This window comes from Gobius niger (genome assembly GCF_951799975.1).
Source record: "Gobius niger genome assembly, chromosome: 4".
Classification (NCBI taxonomy): domain Eukaryota; kingdom Metazoa; phylum Chordata; class Actinopteri; order Gobiiformes; family Gobiidae; genus Gobius; species Gobius niger.
Window position 1 is genome coordinate 30,888,430 of NC_136855.1, and position 18,295 is coordinate 30,906,724.

Below are 18,295 nucleotides of genomic sequence, written 5' to 3' on the forward strand. Positions count from 1 at the left end.
ATAATGACAAATAAAGAACTTACTTATTTACTTTGTGATCTTACATGGTGAATACAAATGGACTCCCAATGAAGCTACCAGCTTTCCCACATGGTTTAGCTGTGAGTCTTACCCTGGATACCTCCTTGTTTGCCCCTTTTGTGATTCCTGTATAACAAGGCAAGATAATCTGTTACCTGGTAAGTATTGTTCGTGTGTAAAACCCTTTTTTCGAATCTAAAAGCTGCAATGGTCTCAATGCATTCTCTTAACAAACCATCCCAATTAAGATGTACTCAAGCCATGTGGCACTCCTGATAGCCTGTAAGATGAATGTGCAGTAACTCGACAGTCCACATTCTCTCGGTCTCGCACCCTCCAAAGTTCCTCAGAGTGTGTGCTGTCTTGTGCGGAGAATCCCCTGTTTCTTTCTTGGCCCTCCCTGTCTCTCCTGCTCCTTCTGCATATCGCTCGCTCCTGAACAAGAAAAACAGAAATCCCCTGACACCCGGAGATTGCAATAATCTCTTTCTCTTCTTTACATTCTTCCATTTCCTAATACAATCCCACAAAAACAAATTTATGGTAATCCCCCGGTGCATATCCATTGCTGTTGTCAAATCCACATGAGGGCAGCCAAACATGCTTTTCTCTCCCCGCTGTAAGTGGTGCAGGCACGGAGGCATTGTGCTTTGTAGTAATTACTTCCAAGCTCTCAACTTTAATTCACATTAACTTTTGGAGTGGTATTCAGAATCTGGAATGCGCCACAGTGAAATCGTTGCAAGGTTTCAGCATTCCAGCTTCGTCAATCAAAAGCACTTTTCAGCATAGCCCATGATATGAATGTTAATATAAAATGGAGGATATAAGTGAAGCATTGATGTATAGCTTTCACACAGTGGGCTAAGCCGGAAGATAAGAACATATGACTAGGGCGAGTAACGTCGCATTCATGTGCCTGTTGGCGTCGCAGATTAATGTCAAATGCTGGTCTTAACCGTCCTGTGCATGTTATCTCAATGTCCAGCGTTATTTCTTAAAAAACAGATTACACCCCAGGGCGCAGGATTCGAGTGTTTAATCTGTGCATGTTACCATCATGAAAAACATGCTTTGTGGTTATGCGCTTCATGGAATTTGGATTTTAATTCTACAGAGATCTAACCTTAAGGCCTGTATATGTTTTAGGTATTCATTTGGCAGTATGTCTACTATGGGTTAAAAGAATTGAGAAGCAAATGCATAATGCAAGATTAAAAAAAAAAGTTTTTGGGACAAAGACTTACAGCTATAAATCCTGTGATGTTTCATTGAATATCCATGTCCTTGATGTCACCACTGTAATTTTACTATTTTATTTCTGTATCTGTGTGTCTGTTTAATCCTGGTTCAATCAATGAAGGGTAAGAAATTGACTGTACAATAACCACCTACCATGGGGTCAGGGTCCAGGGGTGGTGGGGGATGGGGGGCGGGAGTTGGATTCCAATGGTTGGGGTGGGATAGCATGCCTTTGAGTTTGCGGTTTGTACCTATGCTGTACTATATACATGCTGAAAATGTGGATTCTCACCCCTATATTTCAAATGGAAAATCAATAAAAAATGACATGTTGCTTCCGAATGAACTTTTCTGAACAAAGCTGTGATTAATATTAACATCAATTGTTCTAAATCCCACTGATCCCACAAATTGTGATTTTCAATAACATGAATTTACATTTACATTACAATTTACATTACTTATACATCAATAATTGTTAGCACTTCAGCTATTATGCATCTTGCTTTGGATTTAGCGCAAAAAAGTTGTTCAGTAGAAAAATAAAGGTATGTTTATTCAAATAGCTAATAAAAAGCTAATGTTTTAATGCACAGACATAATGTCAGGGTCAACTATACAGTACTTTGCTTTGCGAGGCTGTTTTCCACTGTGTAGGTGTGTGTTTACTTCTCTGAAAATGCAAAAGTGGCGATAAAAAAATAGGGCATACCACACATGTGAGAAGCAACTTTTCCAATAGAACAGTACAGTCATAACAAAAGTAGCAGTAATGGGTGTCATGGTGGCTGAGTGGTTAGCGCTTGTCACTCACAATGACAATAAAGGCACTTTATCTAAATACTTCTTAAAAGGAATAGGCCACCGTTTTTACATACTGAGATATGTTCTTACCTTAGAGTTCATGTGTACCTGTCTGGTCTGTCTGGCTGAGGGCACACGTGAAGACCAGACAGGTACAACTGAACTCGTCTAAGCTAGACGAGTGCGCCACCCTTTGAATGGCGACGCATTCCTTTTAAGGGACATAATGCAACGTAAAAAAAAAGAAAGAAAAGTACATTTGTGCATAATTGCCTTTTCAGTTTCCCAGCTGCCTGTTTCTTGTCTTCATTTTCCCTAACAGTGGTCGCTTTGATGCTCCAGGATACAATTGTTCTTAGAGTTTCTGGTAGGTTGACACTTGCACCAGAAAACCTACAAAATCATTGATTCTGGAGAGTTGTAGAGGACACTGTGATTGGATAGTCTATGCCATGACGCATACAAACACAAAACAAAAAAAGGTAAATTACGCACAAATATCAAGTTCTGTTTTCCACATAAAAAGTTGCTTAATGCACCTTTAAGGCTGGTCCATATACAGCTAACACTGAAGTCACTCAAGGTAACTCGAAAAGTACTATACACACTTCAAAGCTCATGGGACACACAAAAGTGTCCAATCTTCCAAGGTCCAATTCTGTGCAAATTGCAGCTTTTTCCTCTAGTAATTTTGAACCAATCTCTGTCATTGACCTGGCCTCTGGCAACAACAGGGTTTTCATACACACATCTGCTGCTTTTGATTTACACCTTGGAGATGGTTTTAAATGTAAAACAAATATAAGATAAAAAAAAAAAAAGCACACTTAATGATATACCAGTCACATACCAAGATGGAAAGTTCCATAAAGGGATCCATTCATGCTACCCTACCATTCCAAAAGCATAGCGTTATCTATTATATTATTATACTAAGATGAAAGACTGCGTGAGGCGTGAGTCTTGCTTGTGTTCTCGTCAAGGTCCCCTTGTTTTAGTTTAGTTGGCTGTTTTGTCAATAGTCTCTGAAAGGGATGACAAGGATATTAGTTTTCAAGGGAGGTATTCCAAGGCTCAAAAACAACATGCTTTGTATGAAACGCAAACAAAATGTGAGTTATTTCGTTTTTTGTCCCAAATGAACAAAGAAAATAAATTGGTTCAAGAAATAGAAACCGTTTATCAAACATGTCCTTTTATATTGTACTATTGTTGTCACGCAAGATGACTCCAAACTTCACATTATGTTTTTAAGGTGAAAGACCTGAAGCTGGTTTTCCCCTCTATTCATTGCACACAGAGCAATACAAGCCGAATTCTTTGGTAAATTCGCGACTATACGTTGATGTGGTGCAGGGTAATTGATTTGATTTGATTGAATTAATTTAAAAATGTATCCAAAACTTTACCAACTGAAAAGTTAGAAAAGCATTTTGTACTATTTCTTGAAAAATATGTGCGCTCCTGTCACATAGCTGAGTAGCCTCTTGGAAACTCTTGATGTTTTAATTCAAGTTGTCACTGAACCTGTGCACATGTGTGAAAAGTTACTTACTACTCTGTAACATTGTTGTTTGTTTTCTATCCACATGTGATTACCTTTACAGCCTTTTCATTTCCATGTTTCTCGGTTATTTTAGACCTTGACTAATACAATCAATGATAATGAGCTTTGCCAACAATTGCTGAAACATGTGCCTGTGCTGCGAATAAACCAGTTCCATTTTCAACAAAAGTCAACAACTGCTAATTGCTTTGACACCACTACTAACTTTAAATAGAGAAGAACGGATTCCTTGGCTGGCAGTTAAGCTGAAGAAGAAATGACTTTTCAAGGTTCTAGCAAAGAAAAGAGCTATTATGCACGAATATAATGAACATTATGCAAACGGCATCATGGTGTGTAGAGAATTACGGAAGTGCCCTCGGCTGTGTTCTAACATGCCTGGCAAATACTGCAAGCCACTTATATAAGTGTTCTCAGTGGGATTTCAGAACCATCTTGTTCAGACTTTCTCCTGACAATTGTTCTTGTGTCTTCAGCTGTCACTTACACTGTTGTTATTGATTTGTAATGACTTGCAAATGCATTTTCATGTTTGTATTTTAATGTTTTTTTTACATCATGGCCTTCTGGCTAATTCTGGCTTTTTTAACCATGTGTTGTATTTTAAGATAAGATAAGATAATCCTTTATTGATCTCACAAAGGAGAAATTCACTTGTTACAGTCGCCGTTCAAAAAGATCACTCAGAGTTAATAAAGTGCAGCTGATGCAGAGATTATTGCATTTTTTATGAAAATGCACTGTCCCCTTTCAAATAAACAAATGAAATCTTTATGGGAGTTGAATGCACACAGAAGAGTTTGTTGGCCTACATCAAGGGGAGGCAACGTCAGGCACAGAACCTCTAGCCCTCATGGTGATTTTGAGAAACATTATGACACAAATCAGAAAGTATTTTAACATTTTTAAGGTTAAATGGGAGAAATACTGTCAATACACCCAATTAGGTCATATCATGTACAACTCTGGCATTTGTAGAAAGTGCCCTAGAAAAAAAAAAAAAATTATAGAAGAAATGACAGAAACCTACTTGAATTAAGAGATCCAATCTAAAGTTTGAGTAGATTTGGTCTGGTCTTAGATCAGATAAAACATCTTATCGCCAATGGAACAAGTCATTATTCTCTTAACTCAGAGTATATTGTATAATTTCAAGTGAAAAACAAATCTTTTTAAAAGTAAAAGTTCATTTGTCTGATTTCAAAGTGGATTTCATGCTTGTTCCATTGGCATTAGCATTTGTATCTTTATCTTAGATTAGTCCAAACAGACTCAAATTCAACATAAATAACCTTTATTCAAGCAATTTTAAGTCATTTATCTCATTTATCTCATTTAAGATGATATTTTTTCCAGTGCATCTTATGTTTCTAAACGCAGTCTGGCGCTGACGAGGGGTGCGCTGTGAAATCTTCAGCTTAAGGCCTGACGCTGTAAGTGAGCTGGACCTGGGCTGGTGTCACGTTTCAGCCACACAGAGAGCCCAGCGTTTCTTTGATAGCGCCAGAGCGGGACCATCAGAATGTTCTCTTTCTCTCGGGAACAATACAGACAGTATTTAAGTCACAGTGGGATAAATAAAGTTTGTAGTTTGTCCCGTGAGAGTTTAAAAGGATGTAGCTTAAATGCTGAGTGACGTACATGAGGCTGTAGTGTGAGGAAGCAGCCATTGGCCTCAGGCACTGGTGAGGCAGGTGTGTGCGTGCAAGATGACAGCCTCACCAGGACCAACGTTGTTGTTGTAGGGCCCTCTTTCTCAAGTAAAAGTGCTTCAAACATGAACTTGATTTAGCGTAAATGGGCTCCAGTGACATCACTTGAAGGGAATGAATGTGCACTTGATAACAGTAAAGGTTTTGTATTCATTCATATCAGATTATAGCAGTACTAAGTAACGTGTTTACCTTGAATAAATCCTTTTCGTAGTCCCTGTGGGGGTAATACAAGTGTTTATGGGATGATTGGAGGGTCTTTCTTCTCCCCCTGGTGTCTCTTGCCAGAAAACCATGCTTGCAACTTGACTGCGGAGCAACCAATACATACTAGTAGAATCACAAAGAAGAAGCTAACATGTTAACAGGCAAAGCTAACTGTGGGATAGCGTCACTTTAAACAGTATTTACAGCCAAATTTGAGTGAAAACAAAATATTTCCATTGTGTAATTGGATGTACAATATCCCTCTCGCCCTTCGCCTTTTATGTCACCGTAGTTATTCACTCTCACGGACAATTAATACGTTAAAAAATCGCAACATGCTACGACACCTGCAGTTGCGCTTATGGCCTCTAGGAGGCCTCTAAGAGTTACTTAATACTGCTTTAAACTGTGGAAGCAGATCTCTGTCCAGAATGATACCCCTCTGTATTTGTTATTCACAGGGATATCAGTCTGGGCAGGACGCCCTTGTTTGTAGCTCGAGCCAAACTCAAATGAACCCATGCAATCAGATTTGTTTATTTGCAGTCAGGTGTTGTTCGAGAGTAGCGTAACTCTTGGGACGCGGAAGTCCCCTCTATACGGATGGCGAGCAGGTGATTCATAACCCTGTTTGAATATTAAGGCAGAACCGATAATAACCTTGCAACAACAACACACGTCCGCCCTTCGCTGATTGGTTTATTATGTTTCCTGTTAGCTTGTGTACGTTCCACTCTACAAATGTAGTTGAGGCCGACACTAACTGATTTTTTTCAGGATCTTTGCAGGGAAAGGAGTGGGGTGAATAAACGAACGACTACATTATGTGTTTTTCCAAGGCAATTCTTAATGAGATTCCTTGTCTTGTGTCTGTGAGTAAACATTGTTATATTATATGAATTGAATACACCTCATGTTAGACAAAACAAAGCCTTGCTGAGTCAACATTACTAGCATTCGCTGCCCTCTTTCCCCATCTTTAAAGTAAAACTGAAAGTGAAAATTCTACATCTTATACAGAGCTGTATACTCAGATATTTTGATTGACAATTTTACCATGAATCTTTATCATTTTTCAATTCATATATGATGTCTTAGTACTCTGACTTTTTGCTTCGATGACGTGTCACTAACTAACCAAAACAAACGAATGGACGCGTGTACTTATCCTGACACCGTTATCCGTCAGCCGTGGCATTAGCCCACACCCTCAACCTTCTCACTCTCCCTCCCCTCCACCAGTGACCTCCGGCGGGGATTGATGCTCTCTCACCAGCGCCCAGACCCGACCGCCGCACCGCTCAGTGAGAGGCATAGGGGGCAGTGGAGCGCGAGAGAGGTCAGCGATATGATTACCCCAGAGTGTCAATACTAACGGGAGATCCGAGGGACGTCCCCGCCGGGCTGGAAAATGAATGGCTTTGACCTCATCAAACCTGCGGAAGCATCTCCACTCGCTAATTAAGATTGAGTGGAAGAAAGACGGTGGTGTACGGGGCCGGCTATCGGTGCGGCAGCTAATCAAGTGCACTCCACTCCAGTGCACTTAGTATTTATCAAAGGCCCAAGATGTGGCGCGGCAGACTTCTATGACCACAATAACATTGTTTTGTCATGACAACATTCCCCCTTACGACTTTGTCTGTTCTGAAACTTGTCTTATTCAAATAGCATGGTTGCTCCTTTCCCTTGCCTGGATAGGAGGGTCTAAGGATGGGTGATGCCCTTGGCTCCGTTCCATCAGATCCTGACTGCTTATTTGGACATTATGTATGTTTTGGACACTTCCTGGAGACTACATTTGCTTGGACATTACATTGTTTGTTTGGTTTCATTGTTTTAATGTTGGGCAGCCCCGTGAGGAAACTCCTGTAAAGATATTGGGCTATACAAAGCGATTGATTTATTGATTGACTGAAGTCTCGATTCCCGGGCCTGTGTTGGGTCTCTTTGTATGGATTCTCCCTTTATCTTTGTGGGGTTTTCTTCTGGCATTTTCACCTGCATGTTCCCATGCTCCAATACTATGTCAGACCCATCTCTACATCTCGACTTGGATTAATGATTAGAAGTACCTGTAAACTATTTAATAGAAGGTGAAACTGCATACTTTGTATTTATCTGTAAGAGGTATAAGTATGAGAGGATTTTAGCTTTTGAACACACTGCACACAGTCATTTTATTGTTAGCTATGACATTTGGTTGATCTCTTTAAAGCAGTACTTAGTAACTCATGCCCCTAGAGACCATCAGCGCCAATACAGGTGTTGGAGCCTGCTGCGCTTTTTTACTCATTAATTGTCTGTGAGAGTAAATACAACGCTAACAGAAAAGACAAAGTGAGAGAAGGATATTGTACATCCAATTACACAATGAAGGTAATTGTTTTCACTCAAACTTGGCTGTAAATACTGTTTAAGTGGTGCTAGCCCTCAGCTAGCTTTGCCCGTTAGCCTGATAGCTTCTTCTTCGTGATTCCAATAGTGTGTAATGGGGCCTCTGACCCGGAGGCAGGGAAGTTTGCAATTGTGGTTTTCTGGCCAGAGACACTGGGGGGAGAGGAAAGATCCCACAATCATCCCATTAACACGTGTATTACCCCCAGAGGGACTACAAAAAGGGTTTATTAAGGTAAACAAGTTACTTAGTTCGGCTTTAAACATTTGCCAATACTTTCAAGGTAGTCAGCGTATCAGTCAAAGGCAGAGGGCGGAAGCGAGACAATGCATAGTGTTTTTCAGTGCATTCTTCATTATATGGTAACTTTTTAAGGCATACTGCGTGCCCATGCAGTAGAATGTCTTAATTCAGTTAAGTCTATGGTTTAAAAGAGTGCAGTACATCAGGGCAAACATTGGGTAAACAGACTCGGGACATATCAGTTGCTCCTATACTGTCCAGGACATGTTTTTCACAATTGTTTAAAAGTTGAAGGAATAATGTCACACTTTCATGGTAAATATTCCATCTAAAGAAAAAGTTGAATAATTAGGTGTAATAAATAGATGTAAATGGTGCATCAAACTATTGTAAAAATGTCTGTTTTAAGGTTAAGGAATAGGGCTAGAAAGCTGAAGAGCGAGAATTTGCGAGATATCAAACCCGGGACCTTCTTGCCGTTGAGCACAATCGCTAATCGCTGTGCTAGCGCGCCGTTATTTATGAAGTCTTCAGAATAGTGAAAGCTATTCTGAAGTGTTTTTCAGGCCTTACACAACATTCTTCAACTATGCTTATGTCAAGTGAGTCACTGCGCTTTTTATTTATATAGTGCCTAGGTTTTTCAATAGACATGTCAATTCACTTTCATAACTTTGTCTGTGTCCTTTTGAAAGTCTGCTATAACATGTTATAAAGGAATGATGCGCGTATAGGTAACCCGTTATTCCGAATTAAACGCTGCTCCATCCATCATGAAGCGTCACTGTAAACCAAGCAGAGCGCCATTATTGGCTCCCATTAATACAGTACATAGAGGCAGATGGTGACAGAGTGGCGACTGTGTGTGTCTATACGTTTCTACAGTAATGTGTGTGGGATAAGACACTGGCTGTGAAGGCGCCAGCATAATTCTCCTCCAGAGCTGTTTAAACATACAGAAGATTGTGATTTATCATGCAGATGCACTTGAGGCATCTGCACACTCCAGCACACACATGCTCGGTGTAAAATGCATAAGAATTAGCTCATAATTTACTCCACCTAATAACCATGTGTTCATTGTCATCGAGGTAGTAACAAATACAGATACAAAAAGCCTTTTCTTAACAGGGCTGATTTTTGATTGACTGCGGAATTCTTCCGCAGTCAATTATTGGTTTTCATGTTCTTTATTATTATTCCTCTTCCATCTTTTTCCCGATTTTCTAGAGCTTTCAGCACCTTCATGCTTTGTGCAATTTATGCAAGTTATGCATCAAAACGTTCCGCATGTTGAGGAGAAGGGTGCTATTACTTTTGGGACTTCTGCAACTTACGGTTTTTCCGCAATCGGCCGAAATGTCGGAGATTTTTCCCATTGACTTATAATGGGGCTGCCGCAAATCCATGCTTTTCTGCACTTTTTTCTGCATTTTATGCAATTTCTGCACTTTGTGCATGTTCAGCTTCTGCAACTTGTGGGTTTTGAGAAAAAAATGGCCTTCTGCAGATTTCCAGTTTTTTTATACGAGAGTTTGAAATTTTTGCATTGGTGTGTATGGGGGAATCCAGCCAATGGGGAAACTCCAGGCCTTTCAGCCATTTGTGCAGCTTCTGCCAATCAAGCACTGAGGCCATTTCAACAGTTTGACCAGTTTATGGAATTTAAAAAGTTTATGCAACATTAACAATTTATGCAAATTAACCACTTTATGCATTTTAAAGCGTTTATGCAACTTAAGAGTTTATGCCATTTAGAATTTATGAATTTTAAAGAGTTTATGCAATTTACATAATTTATGCAAAATAACCCATTCATGCATTTTACCACTTTATGCAGTTTATACAGTTTATGCAACATGACATTTTATGCATTTTGCCAGTTTATGCAAATTAGATTATGCAAATTAGCAATTTATGCAATTTGAACAGTTTATGCAATTTCTGCATTCGCTTCCCGCAATTCCGCAGTCAATCGCAATGGCGCAGCCATTGCATTTCTAGTTCAATTCACTTTTATCTCAGTATCCCCCAAAATTATACATTGACATAGAAAAAGTCAAACATCCAAGCCACCAGAGGGCCTGTTTTAAAGTATAGGGTTTCCGCAGGGCACTAAAGAATTTGACTGAATGAGTTAATCAAAAATAACAAAATTATGACTAAAATATATATATTCAGCTGTAGTTTTTAGCTGATATTTAGCACATTTGCTTTGCTCTTAAGTTTCCTGTTTTGTCTAATTCTCTCTCCTCTGTTTGATGAAATGAAATCTGCGCCTTTTTTTCTGTGCTTTACATTCGACTTGCTTCTGCCTGTATAAACCCTGAAGGTATTTCATCTGACAGAGAATAAATGTAAAATGTTTCAAACGCTTTTCTTGTCTTGGCAGATTTGACTCTACCCTGCTGGGAAGATCGGCATATAGAGCATACAGTATCTACGAAGAGAGATTGAGTCGAAATGACCACAATCCACACCACCAGATTGCCCTCAGCTGTGTATGCACCGAAATGGGTACAAACAAGGAATCTCGTAGCGTTGAGTGCTCCTGAGTGAGCTGTCGGAAAATGGTAATAGCTGTAATTGCTTCCAAGTTCTCTCTAACATGAAGCAATATCGTTTGCTGTGGGCCGAACTGGACCACTGGAGAGACTCGCGAAGTGTACTGTCACTTGCTCCTTCACTATCATGTCATATCAGAGGCTTTGGAAAATGTGTGGAGGGAAGGGAAGAGAAGCATGACACTGTTGAGGGTGACAGCCAGTGTTTCATAGAGAAAGGTGCAATTTACAGTACACAATTAAGCGAGAAATCAAACAACACTAAGATCAGTCTCTTCACTGCTCTGCTTTTGCGGAGGAGGATACAGAGTCTACAGGTCAGGTCCAGCCAAATGAATGACAGCGTAATTTACTGGGGCTGGCAGGAGGCTGAGCTGCTGGATGTACGTTTGCATGTAGTGATGAACAATAAAGATAAGAAATGATTCTCGGCTCCACAGTAGGCTATAGTAAAACTCCTGTTACAAGTTTCGAGACACGCTATAACCTCTGCCCAGCTCAGCGCCACCCTGCTCCTGACACCTCCAGAACCTCTCGGCGAGCGTCTTGCTTTCACCTCTGCAGACATGTAGTAATCACACCTCCACTGTGTGCAGCAGCCGCGGGGCACACAAGACACCGGCCGCTTATCTGCTCCACAAACATGTACGACCTCCATCACACCGGCAACCCTGTGATCCCACTGGAAGGTGTCTTCTCAACAAAGCGCACCTCCAGTGAGTCATGGAGGATATTGGAATTTGGATCAGATTATCCCCAGTGATGCGATGCTCAGGACCCAATCGAATCTTTGAAACCACTCGTTAATGCTATCGGTTCAAACAGATCTCAGGTGTAAAAAGTCTAATCTTTTTGAATAATTAGCTGCTCCAAACCTGCGACCTCTCCCCGAATGATTCAAGCCGGGGCCGTCCCAGATTGATGTCAGTGCAAATGTTATTGGCTTTCAATAATAATTAACCAATGGCTATTTTAAAATGTAAACTACTTGAGCTATCATTCACATGAAAGCATTTAGACACTGTAGATGTGTAGTAGGAGTGGCTCGAAAAACAATGTAAAAATTGAAGCAGTTCAATGACGTGAATGGATTCTAAAGATTCAGCGGCATAAATCCGTCACTGACTTCCTCTCGCCTTGTTCCCCCTCTCCCCCTTGCCTCAACAGCAGAAATAACAACCCCCATGTCACAGCATTGGCGAGATGACAGCTAGCATTGAGCGGTACCTGAGGCATCCAGGCGTCCATTTCCTGAGCTGCTTTTCTTCAGGTCAATCTACAGTTGCCCCCCCACATGGCTGCAGTCCTGTTTACTCCAAAAGCCAATTATAGTGGCACCTTGCAAGTCATCGCCTTTAGATAGTGTTTTTTTTTTTTTTTTTTACACATGGATACCTCCAGCTGCGTACAGTCACTTTTAGCATGTTGTGATGCTGACCTGGACTTTTGAAATGGACTTTTAATTGAACTTTCAGACATCTTCAAGTGAATATTTACATTTCATTGTGAAGCAGTTGTCACATCATCGAACAGATCAGTGTGTGGATGCAAAACAATTTTCTCCGGCTAAGCTCACACAAAACTGTAATCATTGTCATAGGACTACAGAAAACCACCAGTTGAAGCCGATTGAGGAGTGATTGATTCCAGTGTAAAGAGCATAACAGTAGTCTATCCTGATGAAGGCATGAGCGGCCTTTTCAAGGTCAGTTCGGGACAAAAATAGCTTGACCTTACTGAGTAGCCTTAGCTGGTAAAAACTCACCTTCACAACTGCACTCAGTCGATCAAGTGGTTTTGTATGGCCCAAGATCAGAATCAAAATTGTTTCATTGGCCATTGTCAGTGAACAGGTTCACAATAGGATTTTTTGGGGGGGTTCAATCGTGCAACATAACGCATAACTTGGATGAATAATAAACTATAAAAACTTAAAACTATAAGACTATAAGGGCATGCAAGAAGATTAAATTTAGAATATGATAAATACAACAACAATTTGACATAGAACAACAGCGCAAGTGTATTTTCAGATGTGCAGCTGCATTAAGTGATAGCAGCAGATATGAGTGCGGACCTCATAGTGCAACAGAGCAGTGCAAATGGCTGGAACAGGTTATTATGTTCATGAGGCTGATACAGAGTCATTGGGTCTTGTTTTTGTCCATGAGTCTGATGGCGGAGGGGAAAAAACTGTTCATGTGGAGGTATAGGTGTGAGTGGACCGTAGCCTCCTGCCTGAGGAGAGAGGGGTGAATAGTCCGTGTCCAGGGTGAGAAGGGTCAGCAGTGATCCGACCTACACGCCTCCTGGTCCTGAAGAGTTGGGAGCTCACAGCCAATCACCTCCTCAGCAGCACGCACAACGCGCTGCAGTGGATGCTTGTCCCGGTCTGTAGCGCCGGGGTGCCACACGGTGGTGAGGAGATGAGGATGGCAGAACTGCACAAGCATCTTGGTCGGTAGCTTGAGTTTCCTTAGCTGCCGCAGGAAGAACATCCTCTGCTGGGTCTTCTTGATGAGGACGCTGATGGTTGGCTCCCATTTGAGGTCCTGGGTGATGGTGGTGCCCAGAAAACAGAAGTCCACGATGGAGATGGGGTTGGCTTTCCTGAAGTCCACGATCATCTCCACTGTCTTCTGGGCGTTCAGCTCCAGGTTGTTGTGGCTGCACTAGGACGGCAGCTGGTCCAACTCCCTCCTGTTGGCGTATCCATCACCGTCCAAGATGAGCCCGATGAGGGTGGTGTCGTCCGCAAAGTTTTACGGATTGGTGACTGGAGGTGCAGCAAATCACAACAGGAGTTACCTCACAGGGCTGCATCCAACATTAAAACAATGAAACAAAAAACAGTACTGTCCAAGCAAATGTATAGTGTCCAGGCAAATATGTCCAAACAGATTTAATGTCTAAATAAATAGTCATATGAAAAATCTCAGCTTCCCAGTGGCTTCCCAGAGTCCGGACTAAACACGGTGACGGTGGAGTCCAGTTTTACGCAACTAAATTATTCTAAAGTCTTCATGAGGATGTGAGGCAGGTCTCAACTCTAACAATGTTCAAATCCAGGCTGACAGTTCTTTTGAGCCGAGCATATGACACCAACAGTATTTTATCTCCATTCTTTGTTTGTAATGTAATTAATGATTAAATTGATGTTTTATGGATTGATCTAATCTGCATTCTTGTAATTTCATAAAACTGTGAAACTCTTTGAATTGCCTTACAAATTGTGCTCGACAATTTGTGAAACTCCCGAATTCCACCCAAAATGACTGTCAAAATATGTTTTGTTATGAAATGTGAAAAAGGAATAAGGTTTTGAAATTCAAAGCAACGGAAATTAGCTTTTCACAGGTATTTGAAAATTGTTTCAACAGCACCTTGATTACTACATTATCTTGCTCAGAAAATGCAATATTTTGATCAAAACAGGCTTCCAGGTTTTCAGTTCATGTGCTGCAAATGTCTCCATTCATTCATCCTCAAAACAAACCCCAACTCTGTGGATGCAGCAACTGTCGAACATCAACGGCAGCATCGGAAGGTGCTGCAGAGTGTTATTTTGAGAGCACTTCCTGGTTACGTAGAGCTGGGGTGAATTTGGAGGAGCAATGTAAGAAGCTGGCACCATGAGACTTCAAATAGTTGCTGTGGAAGAGTCAAAGATTACTCAAACATGGCAAAATGTATGTTTTTGACAAGGGGACAATGTTAAGGCTGTAAAAGTCAATTTGTGCATTGTATTCCCATATTTTTAATACCACACTACAACATAGTAACTGGAACGTGCAGAGGGCTGTAAGGTCTTTCTAAACCCGCTGTATAAGAAACAGCCAGTGATGTTTCGCAGCTGAGGAGCGTCACGAGCAGATCTAGCCTGGGTGTGAAGAAGTGAGTTTTATTTACCGCGGGCTTCTTTTATTGGGCAGAATGTAGAATGATTATAAAGCTGTCACGGTTATCTGAAAAATGGAGAGGCCGCACACTAATGTTTGCTGATTTATTCGCCCACCGCAGGGCTTCGGGCCGTGATTTATGCGGCTCATTGGCAGCTCCTGTAATCATACAAGTGTTGGTAAAATAGTGATGGATGACAGGTTGTGTCCTCCAAAGTACCCGGGCCTTTACCTATTATGTTAAATAATGGCCCTGTTAAGTTTACGGTCAGATGAGATAGCCTTTCTTCAGTGAGGGCTCACAGAGGTTGGTTCTGGGCCAGTATCTGTGTTCTGGCGAGATAAGTAAAACACAAATGTGGGTGTTCTGGGCTTGTGTTGAGATAATTAAAAATATCATGAATGAAATCTCACCAGCGTAATTAAAACTGGAGATGTCCATTATACAGACAAATTTTGAGGAGGAAAATTTCAACGTCTCAAAAAAACGAGTCTCTTTCTTGACTAAGATGAATTCCTGGCAAGCTGGTGTTCTTTCAACGCACCCACATTTTCTCGAAGCACAGCGTTCCACCTGTTTAGAATACTGCAAGCTATTTCTCGCTCAAATACATTTTTTCCCTTGTTTTTGTCAGGGAAAGTTAATTGAGCATGATATAGGATCTTTAAAACGTAAATCCTTTTCATACTCCTTCTACTCACAGCAAGGGTTTGATTCCTGGACTGGGCGGGGCTTTGCGTATTTTCGTAAAACATGTACAGTTGTCCCCTCCTGGAACTGCCACCTTAACGTGGTGGAGGGGTTTGAGCGACCAAATGAACCTGGGAGCTCTGTTGTCGGGGCTTTGTGCCCCTGGTAGGGTCTCCCATGGCAAACAGGTCCTAGGTCACGGGTCAGACAAAGAGCGGTCCAGAAGCCACTTATGAGAGACTAACAGCCCTGAGAATCGTGAGGCTGACCTTCTGTGGACCCACCACATGCAGGAGGAGCCATAAGGGCTGGCGCAATGTGATTTAGGCAGCTTGGACGACCCGGCAACGGACAAGTGGAAGAAGATGGATGGATGGATGGATGGATGGATGGATGGATGGATGGATGGATGGATGGATGGATGGATGGATGGATGGATGGATGGATGGATGGAATTCTAAGTACAAAAATACTTCAATTGTCAGATGACCTACTCAAAACAAGGTCAAATATTGTTGTTTTTGTGCATTGCATTGCAGCATGTGTCATGATCTGTGTTCTGTCCCTTATTTTGGTTTTGGTTCTGTGTCTAGTCTTGATGTCTGTTCTCTCCTTGTGGTTGTGCTTTGCTTCCCTTGCCTGCCCCGTCCTCAAGTGTTTCACCTGTTCCCTGTGTATTTAGACCCCTGTGTTTTGGCGCAGTGGCTTATGGGATGGCACATATTTCCTAATCACCGGTTAGTTAGCACCAGAGGTCCCTATGCTAAAATGGCTATGATAGTTAGCATCGAGGCTCCTTTTCCTAACTACTTCCTAACTTACAGCACAATTCGGAAGCATCTTGTCATGGCGGACGCTGACGCACATCCGGTTTGGCGTAAGAGCTCTTACCAATCTGCTCGTTTCGGACGCAGCCATTGCTTCTGTTTGTGCTCAGTGTGTGTCCTGTTCTGCTTTACTCATCCTGCCTTTAAGTTTTGGCCTTGTTTTTGCTCTTGTGCCAGTTCTTGGACAATCCACTAAATTTAATTTAACTTCAGAGGGCTTTTTTTTTGGCTGTTTTTTTTTTTTTTTTGCATTTGGGTCTCCTTCCTGTCCACACATAACGGCATGGTTCTAATCTTTGGAGGGGTAAACCTGTCATCATTGTTATACAGCCAAATTTTAAACTTAATAATTAAATGAACTGCTTAAACACTTTAAACTGTACAAGAAACACAATTTCCCCAAAGATTCATGGCTTTAATTAAAGAAAGCATTTTGAGGACACCCAGTACCTTCTCCAATAATTGTTACATTTCAATAATACAGTGCACTTGTCTGATCATTCTTCCGCCTTAAGAGAGAGGGAGAAAAGTGTGTCATGCTCCTTGTTCTTCTCTGCCATCTACAGTCTGTACGGGGGAGCGTTTCACAGTCTACTGAGCACCTGCAGGGTCTCTCCAAACGCCTCCTTCATGTCATCACTCTGCCGCATAGCTCGGCTCGCTCAACAACGTCTCTTAAATCCTGTCTTTCATCTTATCCAATGTGCATTTTTTGACCTTGCTTGACCTGCTGTGATTTAATCCAAACACTGCGTATATTCTCCTCAAGTATGGCAAAGCAGCTGACCGCCATCTGTTATTTGTTTATATGGCTGCGGAGAATGCAGATTTTAGAAGCAAATGTAGAAAGAAATGATTTCAACTTAAGATTTTCGTTTTCTCATTTGCGTCAAGCCTGAGGTAACCTTGGGTAAGAAGCTCCTAAGGCAAAACGACGAGCACAAAGGAGCGCATTCGGCATGCAAGCCTTATGCAAGATCAAGATGAAAACCCTCACAATCCGAAACGCGCTGTAAAGCCAATTAGAACACCAAATGTGCGCGTGTATTAAAAAAAAAAAAAGTAGAAAATCATATGAAAGTGGTGGTGATGCGGTAAACAGGTCTTGCTCTACCTGCTCAGGGGAGAGACAGAGCCCCGGGGTGGAGCAGAGTCGAGCGGTTCCATCTGGCGCCTGGGCAGCCAATGAAAAGAATGGCCCGCACCAAGCGCCAGCGAGAGGGGAACGCCATGAAAAAAAAAAAAAAAAAAGCTGCGATCTGGTTTGTGGTCAGTTAACTTTGGCACAGGACGACGAGGGGACCGAGCGAGGCAGGTGGCTAAACAGGAAGGAAAGGTGCCGTTGGCTTTGCAAACGCTCTCTAATCTCCGGTCGCTCACATAGGACTGCTTTAGTATGGAGCATGAGATTGAACAAAAAATCATGGCAATATACATCATGGTAATATAGTGTTTACTGTTTTATAAGTGTGGAAATATCAGCACTATATCATCATTTTGGAGGCAGGGCATGAAATAGAAAAGACAACAAATCCACAGTTGCCTGGTTTGGGTGCGGCACAATAGACTGCGAATATATGGCAGAGCTGACCAACCATATTTTCCAGATGGACAGATTTTTTTGGAAAGACATATTCCTGGGGTCCGGACATACAACTGCTACATAACAAAAATAAGCTACACAGACAAAACAATACATTTTAACATTGTTTCACTCCCGCACATAGGAAAATGGGGGGGGGGGGGGGGGGGTATTATGCAAAATCGACTTTTTCAAGCTTTACATCATGTTATTATGTCATTCCCTCATTAAAAACATGCCTGAAGTGTTGCCTTGGCACATTCACGTATTTTTGAGTAATCTGTAAAAACTCTGATGGCAGCCATTTTAGGGATAGGTTTGCCTGAGTCCTCCTAGGAACGCCCCCACCTCCTGGAGACGCCTCCGAGCTTTCGTCACCAGCCGAGTAACCAACCACTGCTCCTCAGCAGAGCCCCCTCCCCACTGATGCCACCATAGAAATATATACATGGAAGAGGCATGCTGTCCCAGCTCCTGTCTCTTTACATAGGGGTGCTCAGTGGCGCATGACTCCAGTTTCGTCCGCCATAACGGCCCA